This window comes from Cucurbita maxima, unplaced genomic scaffold (assembly GCF_002738345.1).
Source record: "Cucurbita maxima cultivar Rimu unplaced genomic scaffold, Cmax_1.0 Cma_Scf00032, whole genome shotgun sequence".
Classification (NCBI taxonomy): Eukaryota; Viridiplantae; Streptophyta; class Magnoliopsida; order Cucurbitales; family Cucurbitaceae; genus Cucurbita; species Cucurbita maxima.
This window is the reverse complement of record NW_019272048.1, coordinates 1,461,073-1,486,159: the sequence shown is the minus strand read 5'-3', so window position 1 is coordinate 1,486,159 and position 25,087 is coordinate 1,461,073. Positions and strand designations below refer to the sequence as shown.

The window sequence follows — 25,087 nt, the reverse complement described above, 5'->3', positions numbered from 1 at the left end:
ATTTTGAAATAAAATATTATATATTTTTAATAAATATAAAAAAATAGTAATATATATATATAGATTATATAGTATTTTAGGTTATAAATTTGTTAAATTAAATAATTTATTAGATAATAACATTATAAAAATAAAAATAAAAATTGTTTTGTATTTTTCTAATTAAATTTGTAATAAAAAGGAAAGAATTGTAAAATGTATTATTTTGTGGATAACGCCGGTCCTTAGTCGTTGGACAAAAAGGGTAAAAAAGTCAAGAGGTTTGCCACAGAAATAATGGCATTTATGTCAATTCGTACAGTTGCACCCACTGAATCTTCGCGGCGAGTAGAAACGTCACTGTACGCGCGCCCTCCCAAGATTCTCTTTCCGTGAATTCAGTAATTTCCGGGGCGCGACTTTCCCATTAATATATTTTCATATATTTTTTTTTAATATTATTTATGCTTCAATCACATTAATTAAAATTAAATTCGGCCGATTGAATTTAAATAAATTAAAAATTCACAATTATATATATATATATATATATAAATTTAATTGCATAATTATTTAAATTTTAATTTTTTTTAAAATTAAAATTTTATAAGTATTTTTTAAACCTACTGAAAATATTAAAAATTCAACTGCATTTTAAAAATAAAATAATAAATATTTTAATTAATTTTTTTAATTTAAAAATATTATTGAGAGTATTGCATTTTTTTTTTAAAAAAGTTACTATTTAAAATTTTTATTAATTTAACCGACAAATATATAGGATTAAACCTTTGAACTTAAATAATATATTTAGTTTTAACTTGTTTATTTTTCAAAATTTGGGTATAGTTAAAGAGATGAATAAATTGGAATATGATTACAATTATTAATTAAAAAATAAATTAAATGTTTATATAATTGTTTTCTAAAATCAGGAACCATCCTCCTGACCTCTATGCGTTTTAAGCTCGCTTTTAGTTCTGGTTCTTCCCGCCGGAAACTCGCTTTCCTCGCCGGATAACCGCTTAGACTCCGGTGAAGCTCTTCTCTCTTCCACAGGCCGCTCATCTTTCTCATTTTCTCTACTGTTTTCCTTGGATTGGTCGGAGAATGGATTTCGATCTCCAAGTATTTTTTCTAATGACTCGGTTTTGTGTCGTTTGTTGTGTTCTATGAGAATGTGGTCAGCCTGCTGCTCGTCGAAGGCTTGCTCCTGACTGTTCGTTGATAACTATGACCTAAGTTCATTTTATTTTAGATTTCTTTCCTTGTTCTGTTCTTTCTTTTCTTCTCCGGTTGTTTGTAGTTCGAGGAAGTGATCACTGAGGGAGGCGTGTAAGGAACGATTTCGGCATGAGATGGTACTATTTCGATTCTTTGTTTTTTTTATGAGTTAGAACTTTCTTGTAGCTGCATGATATTGTTATTCGCTTCTTTTCAAGCTGATCATTCTATGTCATTACGTTTGATGAGATCTTGTGCATTGTTTGGTTTTACCACAGGATCAGAGAAGTGACAAACAATTTTTGTTTGCGTTCTTCCCTCGATAATTTCTGCCTCTTCTATGCAGCTTTTTGACTCGCAAAAAGTCTGACATTATTGGAATCTATATAGTAATGGTTGAGTGGATGAACTTTTTTCCTGCTCGAAATTTTAGGAACTCCTTGTCCTTATCTATCTATTCATTTAACCTTCAATTTTGTTTTTAGTTGTTTTTGTCCTCTAAGCCTAGGGCGCTGGACTTCGGTTTGAACTTTGACTTTGAAGAACTTAATTCTATTTAAAAAACAGATTATTCTGGTATCATGTCGAGGTTGAACTTTTGAGTTTTACTAATTTCTTATCGAATTGTTATTCCAGTAATTATAATTCTATCTCGTGCTTTTCAAGTTCAAGTGCGCTAACTGGTTGAACATTACTGAAGCATGTTGATTTGGCTCGCTCTCTGTGTTCCGTAATTAGAATTGTCACTGACGAGTCGTGCGTGAGTTTAGCTGTTATTATTTTAAATGAAGATCGTGATGAATTCGATTAAATTGTTTCTTCTTCCCAATTCGATTATGTTTTTCTGTTAAAGGGTAAAGAGTAAAAAAGATAAAGGCAGTAATCATTCATAAGTGCAATTCTACAAGCTCCTGTTCCTTAGTTGCTTCTTTGGTTCAAATATCTTGTATTATTTCAATCTGAAAAAGTGTCCATGGCATCTTGTAGAGTCTAATTTTGTTATTTCATCCTGGTTTTTATAGTGTTGACAGGTGGAATGACGAATCTTCATGTCCCCAGAGTCCCAAAATGGCGTCGAGTTTCTTAAAAGGATTCAGTGAATGAAATCTGAAGCTGTTGCTGAAATATGTGGACGACAAGCAGGGGAGATGCTTCAAGAGCTTCGGTATCATGTGGCATGAAATTTCATGATGATGTAGATTCATTTTCGTGGAAAAATGGTCCTTCTATTGGGAATGATGACTTTTCTAAGCGAGGAGTGGGCAAGTTTCACTGCAGTGATCTAGAATGGATTAATAAGATTCCAGAATGTCCTGTATATCATCCCTCAAAAGAGGAATTTGAGGATCCTCTGGTTTATTTGCAGAAAATTGCTCCGGATGCTTCAAGTTATGGTCAGATATCCTATTTATTTATTTATTTATTTTTTCTTTCTATTGACATCATCATTCCATGCAATATCTTATTATCTCAATAATTAATGAATTATGAGAGTTTTAGATGATAATGAATGGGAATAAGGATAGTTTAATTGAGGCATTGAAGTTGTTGAAGTACTGTTGTTCTGCAAAGGAACTTTTTTCAGGAGCAGGGATCTTTAGTATAGTCTAGTCAAAATTGGATATTGGTCATATTTGATTCAGCGTAGGCACGTGAGATTAGTGATATATCATTACTATTTTCAAGTTATGTTCACTCGTTTACTCCTTTGAAATTTGGGATATGTGGTACTGATGGTGGTTTAGAGTTTGGTTTTGATTATTTGTGCGTTTTAAACACCATCTGTTCTTTTAAATGGATCTTTTTTAGTCCTATCATTCTTTCATTATATTTTTGTCCAATGGGTTGAACCGTTCATCATTATTAGTTTATTATGATTTATTTTTTTTGAACAATGCTTCTCTACAAAGCTTACAGACTTCGTTCAAAGTTTTGATGTTAGACTGATTCACTTCTAATGTTTATGCTTAGAATTATATTTCTCATTTACTCTATACGTTTGATTACTGCCTTCTAATAGTCACTTGACTTCTTATCCGACTACAGGTTTTATCAGTGATCTTTCTACATATTTTGTTTTATTTCTATTACACTCCACACAAATTTTCACATTGTGCATTGTGCATTGTGCTTAAATTTAATGTATCCTATGCCAGATGACCATACTGATACTATGGAATTTTATTGAGTTCGTCAAAGCACAATACAGATGGCCATTGGCCAGTCTTAAAATAAACATTGTGCATCAATAGTTGATACTTCTGATTGTGTAAGATGAGTCTTGTTGTTTTGGGTTTTCTTTCTTAGTGTGTTATATACTTGTCTTTCCTTTATGGGGCTATTTTCTTAGCCCTTGTGTCTCTTCTGTAAGTTTTCCAGTACTCATCATTCCCAACGGAAGTTTTTCATGGTTTTTATACATCCCACTGACCTTTACCCTTGTTTACGAAATTAGAACTTGGTAATTTCTTTAGACCTGTAGATTGGACTTTATCAAAAAGCGCATCCTTAAAATTTTCGTTAATAATTTGAGATAACTGAATTTCATATAGGTTGACATTTTGTTACGTTAGTTCATTGAGAAACCTGTAAAGTTTGAATCGTAACATTTAAAACAAGTTTGTATTGTAAGTAAAAGTTGGTCCTTTAACAATCTCTCCAACATATTGTCATGGTTGTAACCCTTTTTAACCCAATTGCTTTGGTCATTTTGACTTGATGTTACAGACGTAACCTCTCACATTTCATTTTGACTTGATGAAATCATGGTCATCATATATTTATGCACGAAACTGTTTTAGTAGTACTATTCTATTGCATTTCGCTTAAAGTTCTTGAACCGTGCTAGCAAGTACGATAGTATCCATCCCGTGCCAAGGCCTGAAACTTCTGTCACTTTGAGTACCAACCTAATACATAAGAGCTTGTAGAATGACTAATCTTCTCTTAACAACTAGGTGAACGTATAATTTCATTTCACTTTCCCAATCAAGAGAGTCCTCTTTTTGTTTTTTGTTTTCAATAATTGTTGCTTCTCATTTACATTGGAACTTTCAGGTATGTGCAAGATAGTTTCTCCTTTTAGTGCCTCTATCCCTGCTGGGAAGGTTTTAATGAAGGAAAAAGTAGGATTCAAATTCACAACCAGAGTTCAACCACTTCGTCTTGCTGAGTGGGACGCAGATGATAGAATGACCTTCTACATGAGTGGGAGGTGTGTTCCTTACATAGTAAATTATTCTGGCCTTGTTCTCCCTCGTTTATTTTAAATTTTGATATGACTTTACAGAAATTATACCTTTCGCGAATTCGAGAAAATGGCGAACAAGGTTTTTGAGCGTAGATATTGTAGTTCTGGGTACCTTCCTGCCAAATACTTAGAGAAGGAATTTTGGCATGAAATCATTGGTGGGAAAACAGATACCGTAGAATATGCTTGTGACATTGATGGTACAGCATTTTCGTCTTCTCCAAATGATGAGCTTGGGAAAAGTAAATGGAATTTGAAGGTTTATCCATTTTTCTTCTTTTGTTCTATTTTGTTCCTCAAAGTCTTTACCTAAGTTTATATGAAAGATAATTGTCAGAATGTGACTAACATGATATGCAGATGGTGGAAGTTGAAAGGTAATTGCATCCCATGTAGATTGTCTTTTATGGTCAATGAGCTTGTCGACTCATAGAAGCAAGCACTCTGTGAGAGTACTAATAATAGGAGATAGTGGTGATTGATTAGCTAGGGGTGACTCAGTTATAAATAGAGGGATTAAGAGATCTTAGAGGGGGAAATTGTTGGACTAGGAGAGAGACATAGCCCTCTTGAAAGGCTATTGATACTGTACTTTCTTTTTTAATTTTGTAATTTAGTTATGTATTGAGTTTAGTATTATTGGGATCCTAACACTGCAATGCAACTGACTGTATATACGAGTTCTCTTGGGGATTAGATTCAGTGTTACAGTACATATCTGATAACATTGCTTCTATTGATGAGTTACTTGCTTAGTTTTTCTGTTTTTAGTTAAGATAAATGGGTTCAAATGATCAGACTCAGTACATTCATAATTATGAGTTTAAACTATACTCATCACCTATTTAAGATCAATTGCACGATATTTGTCACAGTTTTTTTTAATAAAAATATGAAATTTAGCTGTGAGATGAATTCTTATATATGCTATTCTTCTTTCAGAAACTATCATTGTTACCCAAGTCTGTCTTGCGTCATTTAGAGATGGAGATTCCGGTAATGAGATTGCTTCTTCTATATATGATACTGTGGAAGTTGCAGCCGTAGTTTCTTGCATGACTTGGTTTGAATCTTTCAGGGAGTTACTGAGCCAATGCTGTATATTGGAATGCTGTTTAGTATATTTGCCTGGCATGTGGAGGATCATTTCCTGTATAGGCATGTTACCAAGTAGTCAAGATTTTTTGTAATCAGTATTACCCTCGGATGATAAAATTATTTTTGTTATTTCTTTGTGGTTTACTTGCATTTTCATATCTTGCAGTATTAATTATCATCACTGTGGAGCATCGAAAACTTGGTACTGTATTCCTGGTGATGCAGCTTTAAGATTTGAGGGCGTTGTCACAAAAAATGTGTACAAAGATGATATTCTATCAGAAAATGGTGAGGATGGAGCTTTTGATATTCTTTCGGGGAAAACAACATTGTTTCCTCCAAATATTCTGCTGGAACACGGCGTCCCCGTATACAAGGCTGTTCAAAAACCTGGGGAGTTTATAATTACCTTTCCAAGAGCATACCATGCTGGTTTTAGTCACGGTGAGACATTCTAATCATTATCCTGTGTTTTTCTTGTTCCTTATCCAACTACCTGCATTGTTTCTTAGTTTGTGACAGAATTTTTTTTCTCTTCAAATCTAAAGGCTTCAATTGTGGTGAAGCTGTGAACTTCGCTGTGAGCAATTGGTTTCCTTTGGGTGCTCTGGCTAGCCAGCGTTATGCTCTTCTCAATAGAGTTCCCCTACTTCCTTACGAAGAACTTTTGTGTAAAGAAGCAATGCTTCTCCATACAAATATTGAACTTGAAGATTCAGATCATGCATCCATGGAATCAGTTTCTCACCATTCCCTCAAGATATCTTTTGTGAGTTTGATTCGCTTCCACAATTGTGCTCGGTGGTTACTCATAAAATCTAAGGTGTGTAGGAGGATTTCTTCAAGATCCCATGGCACCATCCTCTGCAGTTTATGCAAACGTGACTGCTACATTGCATATGTCAATTGCAGCTGTTATGGACATCCTGTGTGCCTTCGCCATGGTACACTTCCTCGATTTATATTTGAGAATATGTTTCACATCCTATCAAAAAATAAATGAAATAAACAAATAATAAATAATAGTATATTTGTGTGTGCATGTATGTATGTTTGACTTTTTTTGCTTTTTGGGTTAAAAAATGATCGACCCCATTTATTTGCTGAGTCTTCTGAATGATGTATGTTTATCTTGGGTCGAGGACTATTTTTGAGTAAAGAAGGAATGAGGCCCAAAACTGACAGAATAGATTAGCATGGCAATGTAAATCTTTTGTCCCATGTACTTGCAAATTTTCATCTGTTTATTAATTATTACGATAGCAGCCTGCAACAATATGAAGAAAAAGAACAAAGAACATACAAATTACGTCCAATAAATGATATTAATATTCATTGTCCTGTTTTAATTCCTATGCTTACCTTGATTGCCCGCCCAGATTTTGATTCTATTAACTTTTCATGTGGGAGAAATCATACACTGGTTTTGAGGGAGGACATTTCAGAAATGGAAACTGCTGCCAGGAAGTTTGAAAAGGAAGGAAGAATTTTAGAGGAAATGCTTGAGCGAACCAAAAGTAATCAGGACTTATATTCTTATCCACTGTCCAATTTGTTTCAGAAAGCTGAAGAAGAGGGTTACAATGCATACTGTTCGGTGACATTTCGGTTGAACCCTGAGCTCAATGAAGTTGTTGGTAGTTATTCACAAGAGAACAAAGGTTTCAAAACTAAGCAGGCTATGGCGAGTGGTGCCGCTGACATATTAAGTACTGAAATGTCTGAGGCTTTACGTAGTCCTAAGCCAAACAATGTAAGATTTAGTTGTTTTCTTGAGATCTGCTTTTCTTCTTGTTCACAATATTACTGTGTGTAACGGCCCAAACCCACCGCTAGTAAATATTGTCTTCTTTGGGCTTTCCCTTTCGAGCTTTCCCTCAAGGTGTTTAAAACGCGTCTGCTAGGTAAAGGTTTCCACACCCTTATTTCGTCCTCCTCCCCAACCGATGTGAGATCTCACATTGAGACTCTCCAAAACATTATGGATTGAAGGAAGGCTCACATTCTGGTTTAACTGAAATGTCACTTGTTGCTTCTTTCTAAGCAGATACAGAAACATGCTTATAAAGAATTAGGAAACCATGAAGCCCCCAGTTTCTCTCAAGTGTTGTGCTATACATGCGAGTCTTTTCCTTCCCTTCAGTCAGGGAAGAACTTTTCAGGATCACATATTCAACCTTGGGCGGATCAGAATGATGATGATTCGGACATGGAGAATTTTAGAGTTAAGCGTCGATCATTGAAGGTGAAAACGAACATCACGAATGATAACAGGATAAAGCAGTCTACTCAACAGGTACTGTGGATAGAATTTTGTTCAGTTACGCTCTAATTTAATATCTAAGATTTTTTGAATCTTTCTTTCCTTGAATTTCTATTGGTATTATGACTATATGCATGTGTACTGATAATTTTATGCTGCAAAATTTAATCTCGATAATTTTATTAACTTAAAGGTTTGGTATTAATTGTGAGTAGAAATATATTTTTGGTTTTAATACTACTTTGATTATGAACTCCTTGTATTTTTGGTTTTAGTTCATATTAATCATGCAGTTTCAAAATGTTCTTCTTGATCCCTGTACTTTCAAAATTTCCATTTTAGTCATTCTACTTCTTCTCAAACCAGCAACTTGGTCAATGTCTATGCTATTCTGTTGAAGGATACTTATTGTGTTTGACTATAACCGTATTAAAATCTGAGCTCCTGGGTGTCGAAACATATCCCTAGCTGACGTGTTTTAAAAACCTTGAGGGAAAGTCTGAAAAAAAAAGCCCAAAGTGGACAATATTTTCTAGCGGTGGTCTTGGGGTGTTACAAATGGTGTCAGAGCCAGACATTGAGCGGTGTGCCAGCAAGGAAGCTGGGCCCCAAAGGGAGGGAGATGAATTATAAGATCTCATGTCGATTGGGGAGAGGAACGAGTGCCAGCGAGGATGCTGGGCCCCGAGGGGGGTGGATTGTGCGATCCCACATTGGTTGGAGAGGGGAACGAAACATTCTTTATAAGAGTGTCGAAACTTCTCCCTAGCAAACGTGTTTTAGAAACCTTGAGGGGTAAGTCTGAAGGGAAAAGCCTAAAGAGGATAATATCTACTCGTGGTGGGTTTGGGGTGTTACATTCTGAGTTTTTCTAATCAGCATCTTGTATTTTGATGTAAAAACATAAATTTTACTATGTAAACCTTTTGGAATGATTGTCTTAATCAAGGAGCTAGAATAAATTTTGACATGCAATGGACTGTCTTCAACTGGACACAATATAAAGGATCCCAAAACAATAATGCACTGAACGCTACCTATAATCATTTAAGTTGCTAGCCTTATTCCTATCTATGAAAACAAAACGGCTATCTTTCTTGAAGTGAAATTCTCTAGTTATCTTGTGGTGGTAGTATGTTATACTGGCTTCGTTCTCATTGTTTAACTTTCTTTCCTTTTCAAGTATCAACCTTTTTGTACAAAATAGGATTCACTCTCCCTCCTTTTATGGTTCCTCTAATGAACCAATTGTAATGACCAAGCCCACTGTTAGCAGATATTGTCCTCTTTGTGCTTTCCCTTATGGTTTTTAAAGCGCGTCTACTAGAGAGAGGTTTCTACACCCTTATAAGAAATGTTTCGTTCCCCATTCCAACTGATGTGGGATCTCACAATCTACCCCTCTTGGGGCCTATCGTTCTCGCTGGCATATCGTCCAATGTCTGATGACGATATGTAACAGGCCAAAGCAGATAATATCTGTTAGTGGTGGGCTTGGGCTGTTACAAATGGTATCAAATCCAGGCACCAAGCGGTGTGCCAGCAAGGACGCTGGGTCCCCAAGGGGGGTGGATTGTGAATCCCACATCGGTTGGAGAGGGAAACGAAACATTCCTTATAAGGGTGTGGAAACCTCTCCCTAATAGACACGTTTTAAAAACCATGAGACTGATGACGATACTAACGGGCCAAAGTAGATAATATCTGTTAGCGGTGGTCTTGTACTGTTACACCAATAGTCATTTGACTTTTGGTCTAATTATATACATAATGTTTTACTTATTAAGAACAATTTACCAAAAACTTCTGTTGAGCCTGTTGAATATTTGAAGTTGCAGAGTATTCTGGCTGATCTCAAATGTTTCTTTCTACTAGGGTCTCAAAAGACTGAAAAAACTCCATTCACACACGAGGTGTGGTCAATTAATGTCATCAGTTTGTTGCAAAGCTGACAAGTCAGTTTCCAAAGTGTTTCCTACCAGTAAAGATAGTGTCTTTGTAGATAGATCTAGCAGAACAACCATTCCCATCTCTTTAAAGTTAAAGAGATTCAGCATTGGGGAAGCAGGGAGTAGACAACAACTTGAACGCCACAGTAAAGAAATGTTCTGGCATGAACAGGGAAAGGCCTCACACAAACCTCTCCCTGCTGCTGAGTGTGGGCCGAAGCGCATTAAAGTCCGAGTTCTATCGTCATACCTGGGGTCTCACCACAAGTTGCATTGAAGCTTTTGGCTATAAGGTATTGTCCAGCTATCAGGTTAGTGATTGATTGATTGATCCACTCCCGAGCGTACTTTTTCGCCTTATTTTGCTAATGATACGAAAAGAAAAGGAGTAGACGAATACAGTCGACTCAATGGTTGAATGTGTATATACTTTATGCAGGCCTAGCATATAGTTAGCCTATTCTTAAGGTTCTCGAGCTGCGTGTTTTTCGGTCATCAGCCGGGGAACCTTCCTGCAAGAGTGATGATATGGGTATGGATAATTGATAGATGTAGTAGTTAGATGACATGTAAATATTCTGGCCAAATTTTATGCTGATAAACAGGTGAATTCCAAATGCACATTGAATAAAATTGGCTCTATGATTCTCATTTTCTGTCTTCATATTAGGGGGACATCCGATCAGAACGATACAGAAAAGATTAGCATGGTCCTTGTGCAAAGATGACACGCATAAATCGAGAAGTGGTATCAGAGCCAGACACCGAGCGGTGTGCCAGCGAGGACGCTGGACCTCTAAGGTGGGTGGATTGTGAGATCCCACATCAGTTGAAGAGGGAAACAAAACATTCCTTGTAAGAGTGTGGAAACCTCTTCCTAGTAGACGTGTTTTAAAACTGCGAGGCTGACAACGATACGTAACGGGTCATAACGGACAATATCTACTAGCGGTGATCTCGAGCTATTACGAACGTTAATTACTTATTTTGTTGTTAAACTAACAGAATAAAATGCAGGGAAATGCCTGTTGCTCGCTCATGCATTTCCATCAAATCCTTGGCTATGGATAGCGTTAATCAGGTAAGTTGATCTATTTGAGTTTAAACTTTTTAGATCCACCAAGGTATGAGTGTTCATAGTAGTTTTTCTTTTCATAAATCAATTTATTATTCATTACTTTCTTTTATTCTGTCATTTTTTTATATCATAAATCATTTAATTTTTTATTTAATACATCCACACATTTCTTTGAGGTCATGTATAGAATTATATTATATAGTTCCTAAGTAGAGTCGTCTAGTAAATAATCTATGAAAGTTAACAACTACAATAATTCTACTGGAAAGTGTAAAGTTTATAATGAAAAATCTAAAAAGTTCATTTAAAATGGAGAACTCCAATTTTGCATATCCATTCTTTAAGTTCGACGGATCTTGGTCCTTTTCTTTTTTTATGGTAATATATGTCTTATCTTTTATCTTTTGAGCTATGTTCAAATTGGTCATATACTTTTATCCTGGTTATTCTTTTCTTGCCCATTCGGAAATGAGTTCTTAGCCATTCAATAAGGCTACAAATAGGTACGCTTTATTCATAAAACAACCCCATTTTCAGCTATTTCACCATGGTGGAAGAGAACCTAACGTATAGACCAACATTAATAGAAAGTTTAGGTAAAAATTACAAGAAATAAACAACCCACGTTTATTAGTAAAGGATAATCTTTTGTTTGCTTCTCAATTACAACAAAGGGCATAATTCATAAACATGTAATTATTCACTAATTATGGCACAATCAAATGGCAAAACCCACCCAATTTTCTCCACAAAACGTCATATCCCTATTTTGTGTGGGACATGTTTGCTACTCTTATGAGAAACATAAATTACATTCTTTTTCCTTAATTAAAAAAAAAAAAAAAGAAAAAAAAAAAGAAAAAAGAAAAAGGGCTTTAATTTGTGGGACCAACCCTCCTTTTATGACCATTTCTAGCTTTGCTTTATTATTTGAAGAGAATATTATGTGTTGAATGGAAATTGAGATATTGGAAGGAATGGAAGAAAGCAAAGAAAATTTAGTAAATGGTTTCTTGTCAAAAATCTTTTGTTCCTTTGTACCCTTTTTCTTAGCTTTTCAAAAAGATTCATTATGTTTCATCTTTTTCTTATTTATTTATGCTAATGGGAGAAAATATTCATTAAATCTCAAGATTTATATTCCACAATATCCATTTTAAATAGTAATTAAAATAATATTCGCTCCTACTTAAATAATAATTAAGAAATATCGTTCAATTTATTATCATCGTATTTATTGAGGCCATCATATTGTGATAACAGTGGAAATTTAATGGTAGAAAGTTGTTAGCTATAGTCTGACAATTTTTTCACAATCCACTCGGGTACCAAATACTACTCTTTTCTAACAAATCTTCATTGTCTAATTACCGTGTCATTATAATCTTTCAAAAGTTGCAATATTACCGTTTTTGTGACTTTTGAATAAGGGAGGAATACATGAATGAATCGAAATTACATCTAAATATGGTGATTAAGAAATGCGTGAAAAAAAATTAATAGTTATTACCTATACTAAAAACGTGTACATTCCTTTTTTTTTTTTTTTGGTGATGGATGGCTTCAAGCATATGAGTGATGACAAAATATACTTAAAAAAAAAATCGTGTGTTGGTTTGGATGGATAGTTTTCAATCTTAGAAGTAGTTTAAGTCAAGTTGGTAGTGTAATCATATTGTAAGAGGTGTAAGAGAATGTCGGTAGTTATTATCTATACCAACAAGTTTATTTCTTTTTGGTGGCTTAATTATAGGACTTTTTGAAAACTTTTATAGCAACCGTGTGAGGATGAAGCATGTTAAAAGGTTTAATATAAAGTGTAACAGCCCAAGTCCATCGCTAGGAGAAATTGTCTTTCTTGAGCTTTCTCTCAAGGTTTTTAAAACGTTGATAGGGAGAGGTTTCCACATCTTTATAAAGAACATTTCGTTCCCCTCTCCAACCGATGTGGGATCTCACATATACAGTTAATCGTCACTCTTAAAAGTATTTCAAGACAACTAGATAACGTGCCTATGTCACAGGGGATGCGTGAGAATGTCAAGGTTACCAAGTTTCAAATCCGATTTCGAATCCTAATCTAAATCCTACGCACAAGAAACATTATATTTATTATTAAAAAAATCTTTTATATCACGAAATTTGTGGATCCCACCAACTACGTATTATATAGATAATAAGTTATTTTTATTGCAAAAATGAAACGATAAAAATAATTATTCAAATTATCGATTCATCTACTAATCAAAGTCAAATTCTAATTAAACATGTTATTGAAATGAATAAATAGTATTTAATTAATTTATTTAACTTTAATTGACATTTACATCAATAAATTAGACTTTTATCATGTTGTGAAATCTGTCTATGAAATATAGACGTCAATTAAATAGCTTAAATTTATTTTTATATAATAATTTATGAATCGAGATAATTAAATAATAAGCATTTAATTCACAAAAGAAAATAAATGTTTGAATCCAACCACTAATATTAGAAGAGAATAATAAAATTCAAATATCAAATTCTTTACATAAATTAATGTCAAAGATTGCACAGTAAATGGAAATATGTAGACCCATATATGCATTTATTAAAATATTAACTTATCCATCTAAATTATTTTATTTTTCCCCCTTTTTATATATATAAATAGTAAAATTAATAATTAAGAGACTCGTCTAAAAAAAATATATCTATCAACTTTATTTAAAATTTCTATTAATATTTTAAAAAATATTTTTATAATTAATACTATTTCGAAAGTATTCTAAAAGGTCGAAATAAATGGTTTCCGTTCCTATTATTAACAATAAGATTTTTTTTTAATAAAGATAAAAAATGTTCATGGATATATTTCTTTTAGTATATATATATATTTTAAAGGTTATTAATAATTTTTTTAAAAAATTAAAGATATTTTTGAAATATTATTAAAAATTTAAATTATTAATATGATCAGCTAAAATAACTTTAATCCATTTTTATTATTGTGACTTAAAAGATTATAATTTATCTAAGAATTAATTTGGTTTTATAAAAAAAAAAATGGTTGAATTAAAAATATTTTAATATTTGTTCTACTGTCTCTAATTGTTTATAAAGTGAGAAATAAAAAAATAAAAATAATTGTCAAAAGATTGTGTTCTAATATATATATATATATATGAATAAATTTTATTTTTAATTAAAAAAAAAAAACCTAAAATATTATGTTTCTTTTGTTTATTTTATTTTACATTGGCTCCAGCCCATATGATTCGGGCACTATATAATAAAAAATAATGACGATTATGATATAATAAAATGCATATCAGACCATATACTAAAAATTAATTAATCTAATAATTGCATTAATGTAAGATTCTCTTTAACAAAACCCATGGTCTTGGAATTCTGAAAATCAAACCTTTATTTAAAAATTTGAGTTAAATATTTTATTTATTTAATTTTTAATTTCCATAAATTACTGACAAAAATTTAATTAGATGCTTCCAAAGAGCTTAGTTTAAAAGAAAATTAGAAACCCTCTCCTCAAAATCTGCATTTTCAAAGCCCTAATTCCACATTTTCATGTACCTAATACTATATATTATTATTTTTTAACTTATAAATATCATTATTACTAAAATTAGTTACTAATTTGACCTTAATTTTTTATCCAAATGGGTAAAATAATAATAATAATAATAATAGTAATAGTTTTTATATTGAAAAAGATTTAATGTGAATAATTATTTATAAGAAAATAATTAAATTTGAGTGTTTGAAAGTATATGAAGTATAATAGAATAAATTCCGAAATATATTTATGATATTTATGATTAAAATTTAAAATAAATTGGTTTGGTTTCTATATTATCGGTTAAATTAATAAAAATATCTCTAAGTTTTTGTAAAAAATACCTTTAAACTTTAAAAAAATTCTAAAAATACTCTTATTTACGGGTGTTTTTGAATATTTTTTAATAAAAAGTGTTACTATTTTGTTTAATACCCTTAAATTTTTAACCGTAAAAGTAATTTTTATTTTTAATTTTTTTTTAAAAGTGTTCGGGAAGTTTTTTAAAAATAATATTAACAATTATGAAGAAGGGTGTTTGTAATTTTTTTGATTTTTTTTTAATTTAATAGTATTATTGAAATTTTTAAAATTTAAAATTTAAGAGTATTTATATTAATTTAGTATATGTTTATGGAATAAAATTAATTTATGATTGAGAAAATAAATTTATAAAATGGAAAAATTAACAATAAAAAAAAATGGAACGAGTAGAAATTATAATATTTAACTTAAATATAGTTTTAATTTAATGAAATTGAAAGTATTAGGGTAAAATATTAAAAAAAAAATGTTTCGTTCTCCTCTTCCTTTGATATGGGATCTCACAATTCATGCTTTTGAAGGCCAACGTCTTCGCTGGTACACTGCTCGATGACTAACTCTTATATCAAATGGTCCAAGTCCATCGCTAGCAGATATTTTTGCTTTTGCCCGTCACATATTGCCGTTAACCTCACGGTTTTAAAACGCGTTTACTAGAAGAGGTTTTCACACCGTTATAAGTGATTCGTTTTTCTCTCCATCCGACGTCGAATCTCGCATTATATCTAAAAAAAATTGAAAATCACTTTATAGAAGTATGCATACGAATCTCCAAATATGAATGGTAGCGATTTAGTCTCTGTTATTTACTCTTACTTCAATTTCATATCTCGCATTTCAGTTTCGTCTTAGCATCTATTTGCATTTGACTCGTGTTTGGCTTCACCGCATTCTCAAGTCAGTTCATTTTCTCAACCTTCTGTTCGATCACCGTTGGTTTGTCATTTCGCACCATTGTACACTTACCGTAGAGTTTCACGAGCTGTTGGTCTCGATTGGACCAATCTAGTGGGGCTCGATTCAGCTAGACTAATTTCGTCACTCACTCCTACTTAATTCGATTTTAAGCATCGATTCTTCCTCATTTTAAGCTAAAGTAACTTGTAGAATGTTGATTTAAGTGGTTCATAAGAGTTGACTAGTAAAAAGAGGATTAAGAGCGAGACAACTTGTGTAATGTAATTTAGATCTAGAGTGAGGCAGGTTGTGTAATCATCCATGAATGGATTAAGCGCAATACCATTGTCATAGGCTAGATGACCTACAGTTCCAGGCTAGAGAAGTGGTCTATATTTTAAGACCCGGTCACAAACTGGATGGTCTATCTCTAACTCAGTTTTGAACGATTCTTACTTTTAAAATGATGAATACATGTATATAGTAACGATCTTAATCGGTCTAGTGCTAAAAAAGTCTAATCGTTACTTGTAATTGACGGTAACTATCTCTAAACTGAACCGAAATAATGAGATATGAGGTTGTTATTGTTTTTAATTTTAAAAGTTTGGGGAAGGGAATGAAATGTGACAATTTAATATGATTTAAATACAAAAGTATGATAGGAAATTGATAATGATGTGTATGATTATAGAGTAATTATATTGAGACATAAAATAAACATAATACAAACATGGCAGTGTTTGTATTGTATGTTCCAACTTTGGTCTCCTACAAATATCTAATTTGGGTAAATAATATAATTTGAAGAATAAATATTGTTTCTAATGCTGTCTGAAACCATAGGAAACACGAACCAAATTATTTATCCGTTTAATTAAATCCACAACAATTTTGCATAAACAAATCCCACTTTTGTCGTTGCCATTGATCTCGAGAAAGGACTTATAATTTATACCAAATTTTCTTTTAATTTAATTAATCTATTTAGCGTTTTTAAATCAGATATTATCCGTTTTGGGATTTCACTTTCGGGATAGGGAGAGTTTCCAATCGCTTATACAAAATGTTTCGTTCTTCTCTTCCACTAATATGGGTTTAGGGAGAGGTTTTCGAACCCTTGTAAAGAATGTTTTGTTCTCCTCTTCAACCGATGTGGGATCTCACAATCCACCCCCTTTTAGAGCCCAATGTCCTCGTTGATGCTCGTTCCCTTCTCCAATCGATGTAGGACCNCCCCCCCCCCCCCCCCCCTCGACGCCCCAATGTCCTTGCTGGTACACCGCCTCATGTTCATCTCCCTTTGAGGCTCAACCTCCTCACTGACACATTGCGTAGTGTCTGGCTCTGATATCATTTGTAACGGTTCAAACACACCACTGACAGATATTGTTCTCTTTGGACATCCCTTATGTGCTTCCCCTCAAGGTTTTAAAACGCATCTACTAGGGAGAGATTTTCACACCCTTATAAGGAATGTTCGTTCCTTTCTCTAATCGATGTAGGACCCCCCCCCCCCCTTCAGGGCCCAACGTTCTTGCTGGCACATTACCTCGTGTCCACCTCCCTTTGAGGCTCAACCTCCTCGCTAGCACATCGCTTGGTGTCTGGCTCTGATTACCATTTGTAACCGCTCAAATCCACCATTAGCAGACATTGTCCTCTTTGGACATCTCTTATGTGCTTCCCAAATTTCTACACCCTTATAAGGAATGTTTATTCCCCTCTTCAACCGATGTGGGATCTCAAATTACGGTAGGTTTGGACGGAGGATCTTCTTAATAGGAACTCGCTGTTATATTGTTGAAGGTAAGTGACTTTGTTATTGAAAATCTTTTGAAGTACCAAATAAAAGCATAACATACTTAGAAAGCTTTGATGTTTCAGCCATTTCTAACTCGATTTAATTTTGTAGGACCTTCATAGCATGCATGTGGTAGCGATCTCAGTCTTGGTCTAGTCATGTTTTGGAAGTCGGGTATTACTTTTCTTTTTACTTCGATATATGTATAAAAACATATCCAAGATTTGATTACATGTGTAAAACATTTCTAATTAAGATTAATAGTATAAGAGTTATTGTGTCACTCGAGTAAAGAAAGGGTACATGAATGCTCGATTGGAGCATCTTTTTTATTATCAACTCTTTATTGACGACTATTTTTCGAAATTCTCTTTGAAAAAAATATGCCAAAAACTTGTTTATGATTAGAGTTTAAGAAATGACACCGTAGTCTATAGAAGGGATTTTCAAAGTTCGAGATCATAGAGATAATGTTGGAAATTTTAGTAGGATTTTAGTAACAGTTCAAGCTCACGGCAATAAGATATTGTTCTCTTTGGACTTTCCCTATCCGATTTCCCTTCAAAGTTTTTAAAACGTGTCTGCTGAGATTTCCACTCTTATAAATAATTTTTTATTCTCCTCTTTAATCGATGTGGGATCTCACAATCCACCCCTTTCGGAGTCCAACGTCCTCACTAGAACTTATTCCCCTCTTCAATCGATGTGGATCTCACAATTTTAACTTGAAATATTATAATTTTGCGTTGAATATGCATAATTAAATCCTTTATTCATGGGGATTGATTAGCCATCGATCAATAGATTGATTAATTGAACGTTCTATTATTGCTTGTTTTCAATGCATATAATTACATGCTTAATGCTCTTAATCTTCTTCTCATGCATATAATTGCAACGTGATATAAAGGGGTGGTGATCTTGAATAAAAATTATGACCCAAGCATCACCTAATTATTCTAGTTCATCATTATCGATCGGCCTAATTTCCATTTAAAATTTGACGGATTTCTACTCTAAATATAGTTTTTATATATTTACGACAAATTAATGAAAATATTGTAACTTTCGAAAGAATATAGTCTTTTTAGACAATAAATAAATAAAAACATGGTACCAAATACAATAATGTTTTTCGTTAATTAAATAAGTGAAAATGGACAAGAAACCTTAAAAAAAAAAAAAAAAAAACTGAATGTGTCTATTTTTTTTTATAGTACAATAAATATGAGATGAATTTTTGACCTCGGAATACATGTTAATTAGAGAATTTTCTTAAAAACCCAATTTTGGATCAATCTTTTCTATGTATTTTATTTCGGAGATTAGGAGTGTTAGTGAGTCGAGTTGGGCTAGGTTGAGACGTTTTTTAGACCGAACCCAATTGTTTCAATTGTAAATTTTTCAACTCAAATAACCTTTATTAAATAATAAATTTGAGGTGTTTAGTTCAATCCAATCTAGTTTTAGGGGAGCCTATTAACCAACCTAATTTACACGGTTTTCATTTGTAACATCTCAAGCCTATTACTAGCTGATATTATCACTTTGGCCCATTACGTATTACCACAACTTCACGATTCTAAAACACGTTTGCTAGAAAAAGGTTTCTACACCAGGAATGTTTTGTTCCACTCTCCAATTGGTGTAGGATAATCCACACTCCCTTTGGAGGCCAGCATCCTCGTTGGCACACCGTTTGGAACCTGGCTCTGATACCATTTGTAACAGCCCAAGCCCACCAGTAACCGATATTGTCCGCTTTGGCCCGTTATATATCACCATCAGCCGCACGATTTTAAAACGCGTCTGTTAGAGAGAGGTTTCCACACCCTTTTAAGAAATGTTTCATTTTTCTCTCCAACCGAGGTGGGATCTCATAATCCACCCCCTAGGCCAGCGTCCTTAACACCACACCACTTGAAACCTGGCTCTGATACCATTTCTAACAACCCAAGCCCACCACTAGCAGATATTGTCCGTTTTGGCCCGTTACATATCATCATCATCCTCACGATTTTAAAACACGTATACTAGAAAGAGATTTACACACCCTTATAAGAAACGTTTCATCCCTCCAATCGATGTGGAATCTCACATCATTTATTTAAACTCAAACCCAATTCATATAAGCTGATCGAGTTTTCAAGTCATTAAATTTTTTAAATGCCTGAACGGGTTGAGCTAAAATGCTCGGCCTAAATCGAAATGGCTGATCCAAGTATAGCCATATATAGCTCATTATATATATGTGTGTGTGAGTGGTTCATAAAGAGGTGTGCCCACAAAATGGATGAAGATAAATAATTTAATTAGAAAAGTAGAGAAGGAATGGGGAGTGTTTGGATTATCCACAAATAAGTAATGTTCAAAGACAAACTTCAAAAGCCAAAGTTTACACCACAAACCTAAAGCTTACCCAAAGCTCATTTCATAAGTTTTTAAAGCTCCAAAATCACCTTTTCTTTTCATAAAAAGGTGAGAAAAAAAAAAGTTTTCATTTTTATTTCTCGATCACTCCCTTAAGCTAACTCGTTCTTACGAAATTTCTCTCTTTTTCATGTTCGATCAATATCCCATTTATTTTTTACAATAATGAAGTCGGTATCTTCATAATTGATTCGTATTTCACCCTATTTTATATCTAGAAAAAGTTTGATTTGAAAGGAGTTTGGGCATTTATGTTTCTTTAGGGCTGATGACTGATCGGAGTATAAAATTGATCGAGATTAGTTTTGGTACGCAAAAAGATAACTAAGGATTAGTCTGTCAAACTTGTTTTAGACTTACCATCGTTCTTTTAAAAGTTGTAGTATTACTCTCATCCTACTTTAATAGAATTTGAGACTTGAACACTTTTAGACTGTACTTGTCCAAAGCACAAAGAAAACAATATCTGCTAGCGGTGGGCTTGAATTATTACAAATGGTATCATAGACAGACACCGGGTGATGTGTCAGTGAGGAGGCTGAGCCCCGAAGGAGGGTGGACACCATGCGATGTGCCAGTAAGAAAGCTGGGCTTTGAAGGGGTGGATTGGGTGGTTCAACATCGATTGAAGAAGGGAACGAGTACCAACGAGCACACTGGGCCCCGAAGGGGAGTGGATTGTAAAATCTCACATCGGTTGGGGAGACATTTTAAAAGCATTGAGGGTAAGTCCGAAAGGGAAAGCCTAAAGAGAACATCTGGTAGCAGTAGACTTGAGCTGTTACATCCAATTTTCATCTAATATTGTAATGACCCATGCCCAAAATTCGAATTCTACACTCGATGGCCCCGACATACCCCTGCGACATAGTCAGGTTATTTACCCTTCACTTCAAAGAGTGAACACTATTCACACAAACCAACACGAATCCTTCCAGCATGCTTTGTCCTCACTCGTATATATTCTTTTAAATTTTTCTTAGTCATCCTATTCTAAGGATCGCTCTTATATGGATGTGATCTCAGGTGATTTTTGTACGAATTTTACTTTTATCTTTCACGATAATTTTGAGACATATATGAAACATCAACTAATATTGCAACAAATTTGGCAAGAACATTGGTGACAACATAAAATTAATTTAATTTTCTCTAAATATAATTTGTTCTACCCTTTTATTTTATTTTATTTTTCTATTATGGAGAAAAAAACAAACAATTACCTTTATTTCTATTTATATAGTGAAATCAAAGAACAAGTTTGAGAAAATCACGAGTCATGAAATTAGTAATATTTTCCTTGTGCGTTTTGAAGTTCTATTTTTCGTTATTTAGCAGAAAAAAGACAAAGCATAGCATTCAATCATAAGCATATGTTTGTGGGTTTTGGTCCTTGTCTTGTCGTGTCCATCCAATTAAGATAATAATGCGATCTTCAAAATTCGTATCTTTCGTCACATCTTTACGTTAATTAATTTCTTTATCGGTTTGACAAGTTTTATGAGAAATGTCTCGCTTTGATTTGAATGCAATCAATTAACTAAACTCGGGATGAATCAATTCATCAATCATTATTAGTCGTTGAGAGCACTCGTCTTGAGATGGGCTTACTGTTTGGATACTTTCAGTAATTATCCACTCCGCACCTGATGAGACTTGGGAGTAGAACAAAAGACAGGGGACTCAAGTTAAAAGACTCTAACAGCCCCCAAGTCCACCGCTAATAAATATTGTTCATTTTGGTATGTTGCAAATCGTCGTCAGTCTCACGGTTTTAAAATGTGTCTACTAAGGAGAGGTTTCCACACCCTTACATAAAATGTTTTGTTCCCCTCTCCAACTGATGTGGATCTCACGATCTACCCCCTTAGGATCCAACGTTCTCGTTGGCACACTGCTTAGTATCTAGTTCTGATACCAATTTTATAACGCGTCTACTAAGGAGAAGTTTCTCAACACTTATAAGGAATGTCTCGTTGCCCTCTCCAACTGATGTGGGATCTCACAAAGACATTTATCCAAGAGACAAATGTGACCAAAGGATCGAATTACTAATGAAATAGTAGTAACATTAAAGTTAGTTGGGTTTGGTTGGGTAGGAAAACTCTACTCGACCAATCCAAAATTTCGGGTTAGTTGGGTTGATGACCTGAGCAACTTGAATAGAGTTCACAACTACCAACCCAACCCGTCAAGTTCAGTTAGGTTGTCGGGTTGTTCTTTTTAAAAAAAAAAAAATTATATTTTTCCACAATACAGGTTAATAACTAAAATCTCATAAAATTCAAATATCAAATATTTACAAACATTAAATATTCTTAATCTTTTTTATGAATATAGTTGAATTGGGTTGGATTGTAATCCTATCCTCACGTACCCAACCAAAAAAATGTCAACCAGCAAACTGAAATGTTCGATTTTCCAAAAATTCAACCAAACACAAACCAGAAGAATCTAACTCAATCCAACTTTTATGGATCAGGTTGAGTAGCACTAGTCGGTCAGATTATCAGTTCATATGAACACTCCAAAATCACTTTGTAACATGCTTCGAATAATTTAAAATCAATTTTGATCGTCTAAAAGTATAAAATTAAATATTAAATTTATTTTGAATGATGAATTACTTGTTCCAAAGTATTTTGAACACGTCCAGATTAAGTTTAACCATTTTAAAATTTCTTCGAGATAAACCCTAGAACGGGAAAACATTAAACGTTTAGGGTTCGGAATTATAGATAACTTATTGGTTAAAGTTTGGGGAATGAATGAATGAATTATAAAGGTAATAAAATTAAACATTGCGTGTAAGGAATGGGTATTATTGAAAAGACAATATGGTGGAAAAGCATATAAGAAAAATAAATCAATTTGAAATTAAAAAATAAAATAAAAAATAAAAAAGGCTAAATTTAAAAGGCAAGTTCGTACCCAAAATGACAAAAAACTTTAAAGAGAAGGCTCCCTAAAACTAAAACACCAACACAAATGACCTTACTTTCAGCAGTACACCAACAGCCTTATGCCTCTCTCTATAAAGGTGATATGAAAATTTAGAGAAGATACCGAGCCCGATCGAGTTTAGCTTAATAGGATAAGACTCGTTATATATCGTCATAAGTCTCATGATCTTAAAACACGTTTTTCCGAGTTACTTTATGCCCCTCTCTATAAAGGTAGATATGAAAATTTAGAGAAGACATCAAGCCTGATCGAGTTTAGTTTAATGGGATAAGACCCGTTGCGTATCGTCGTTAGCCTCACGATTTTAAAACACGTCTTTCTGAGTTACTTTATACCCCTCTCTATAAAGGTAGATATGAAAATTTAGAGAAGATATCGAGCCTAATTGAGTTTAGGTTAGTGGGATAAGACCCGTGCGTATCGTCGTCAATCTCACGGTTTTAAAACACATCTTTCAGAGTAACTTTATGCCCCTCTCTATAAAGGTAGATATGAAAATTTAGAGAAGATATCAAGCCTGGTTGAGTTTAGCTTAATGGGATAAGACCCGTTGTGTATCGTCGTTAGTCTCACGGTCTTAAAACTCGTCTTTCGGAGTTACCTTATGACCCTCTCTATAAAGGTAGATATGAAACTTTAGAGAAGATATTGAGCCGGATCAAGTTTAGCTTAATGGGATAAGGACCATTATATATCGTCGTCAATCTCACAGTTTTAAAATACATCTTTCAGAGTTACCTTATGCCCCTCTCTATAAAGGTAGATATGAAACTTTAGAGAAGATATTGAGCCTGATCGAGTTTAACTTAATGAGATAAGACTCGTTGTGTATCGTCGTCAGTCTCACAATCTTAAAACACGTCTTTCAGAGTTACCTTATGCCCCTCTCTATAAAGGTAGATATGAAAATTTAGAGAAGATATCGAGCCTAATCGAGTTTAGCTTAATGGGATAAGACTCATTGCGTATCGTCGTCAGTCTCACGGTCTTAAAACACGTCTTTTAGAGTTATCTTATGCCCTTCTCTATAAAGGTAGGTATGAAAGTTTAGAGAAGATATTGAGCCCGATCGAATTTAACTTAATGGGATAAGGACAATTATATATCGTCGTCAATCTCACGGTTTTAAAACACGTCTTTCAGAGTTACCTTATGCCTCTCTATAAGGTACATATGAAAATTTAGAGAAGATATCGAGCTCGATCGAGTTTAGCTTAATGGAACAAGACATCGATTGTAATCGTCAAGTCCACCACTAGCAGATATTGTCTATCCGCTTTGGCCAGTTACGTTTTGTCGTTAGTTTCACAGTTCAAGTCCATTGCTAGCAAATATTGTTTGTCCGCTTTGGCCCATTACATACCGTCATTAGCTTTACGGGTATAAAATGCGTCTTTCAGAACTACATATTGGAACCGAGACTTATCTAGATACCGTTCTCTCTAAGCTTCCTCTCAAGGTTTTTAGGTTTCCCTAAACCTACACAAAGAATGTTTCGTTCCCTTCTCTAACCGATAATTATCTTAAATGTTGATAATTCAATCTCCCGAGCATTCATTGGATTCAAAAAGAAAAAAAATGTACTTTACAACTATAGTAGAAGATTTAATTTGTTGTTATGTTAACCGATCTAAACTCAGCTCATATCATTTATTGTTCAAAGCTAAGCATACTTAACTTTGTAGTTCTTACAATAGAGCTACTAAAAACTGAAAATACACCGTGTTTGTATAAGTAATAACCTTCAGTTCTTCTTAACTATCATATTCTCATGATCACTCTCATTCAGATATGATCTCCGTTCATTCATGTACCTCTTATTTACTTGAGCGTCGCAAGCCCACCAGCTTCCACTACGGTTTATTCTCAAACCACATTCTACTAGGAGAGGTCCCGCTCTGATACTATATGCAATGTCCCATGCACGAAGTGTCAAATCTAAATTCCAAATTCTGTTCTGAATCTTAAACATGAAACGTTACAAACCTGACTGCTTTTACCGTTTAGAAATTGTTTGCAAATTCGTTCCTTTTCTTTCTTTCTTTTCCAAATTGTGTGCTTTCTCATAAGATCAAACATCAAATTAAAATAAAATAAAATAAAAACAAGAGAGAGAGAATAGAAAGAAAAAGAGTAAGGTAAAAAACCAAAAGAGGAACCAACTCCTATCTTATTTACCCTTTTCTCTTTTTTTTCATCTTTTGCCTCACTTTCTCACCTAGTACCCTACACCCCCACGTCCAATAAAGAATCAACCTCTCTTTC

At 33.6% G+C, this 25,087-nt stretch overlaps 1 long non-coding RNA gene, 1 other non-coding gene and 1 pseudogene across 2 annotated transcripts; 2 read left to right on the top strand and 1 right to left on the bottom strand.

The window, feature by feature from the left end:
- The first annotated feature begins 920 nt into the window (after positions 1 to 920).
- Positions 921 to 10,414, top strand: LOC111466799 (annotated as a pseudogene).
- Positions 10,415 to 10,420: 6 nt separating this feature from the next.
- LOC111467119 lies at positions 10,421 to 10,523 on the top strand. The gene has a single exon (XR_002714488.1). It is a non-coding gene; the product is annotated as a U6 spliceosomal RNA (small nuclear RNA).
- Positions 10,524 to 16,899: 6,376 nt separating this feature from the next.
- LOC111466907 lies at positions 16,900 to 19,395 on the bottom strand. The gene is made up of 3 exons (XR_002714438.1): positions 19,356 to 19,395; positions 17,206 to 17,231; positions 16,900 to 16,939 (listed from the first exon to the last, which is right to left on the bottom strand). It is a non-coding gene; the product is annotated as an uncharacterized LOC111466907 (long non-coding RNA).
- Positions 19,396 to 25,087: the final 5,692 nt, after the last annotated feature.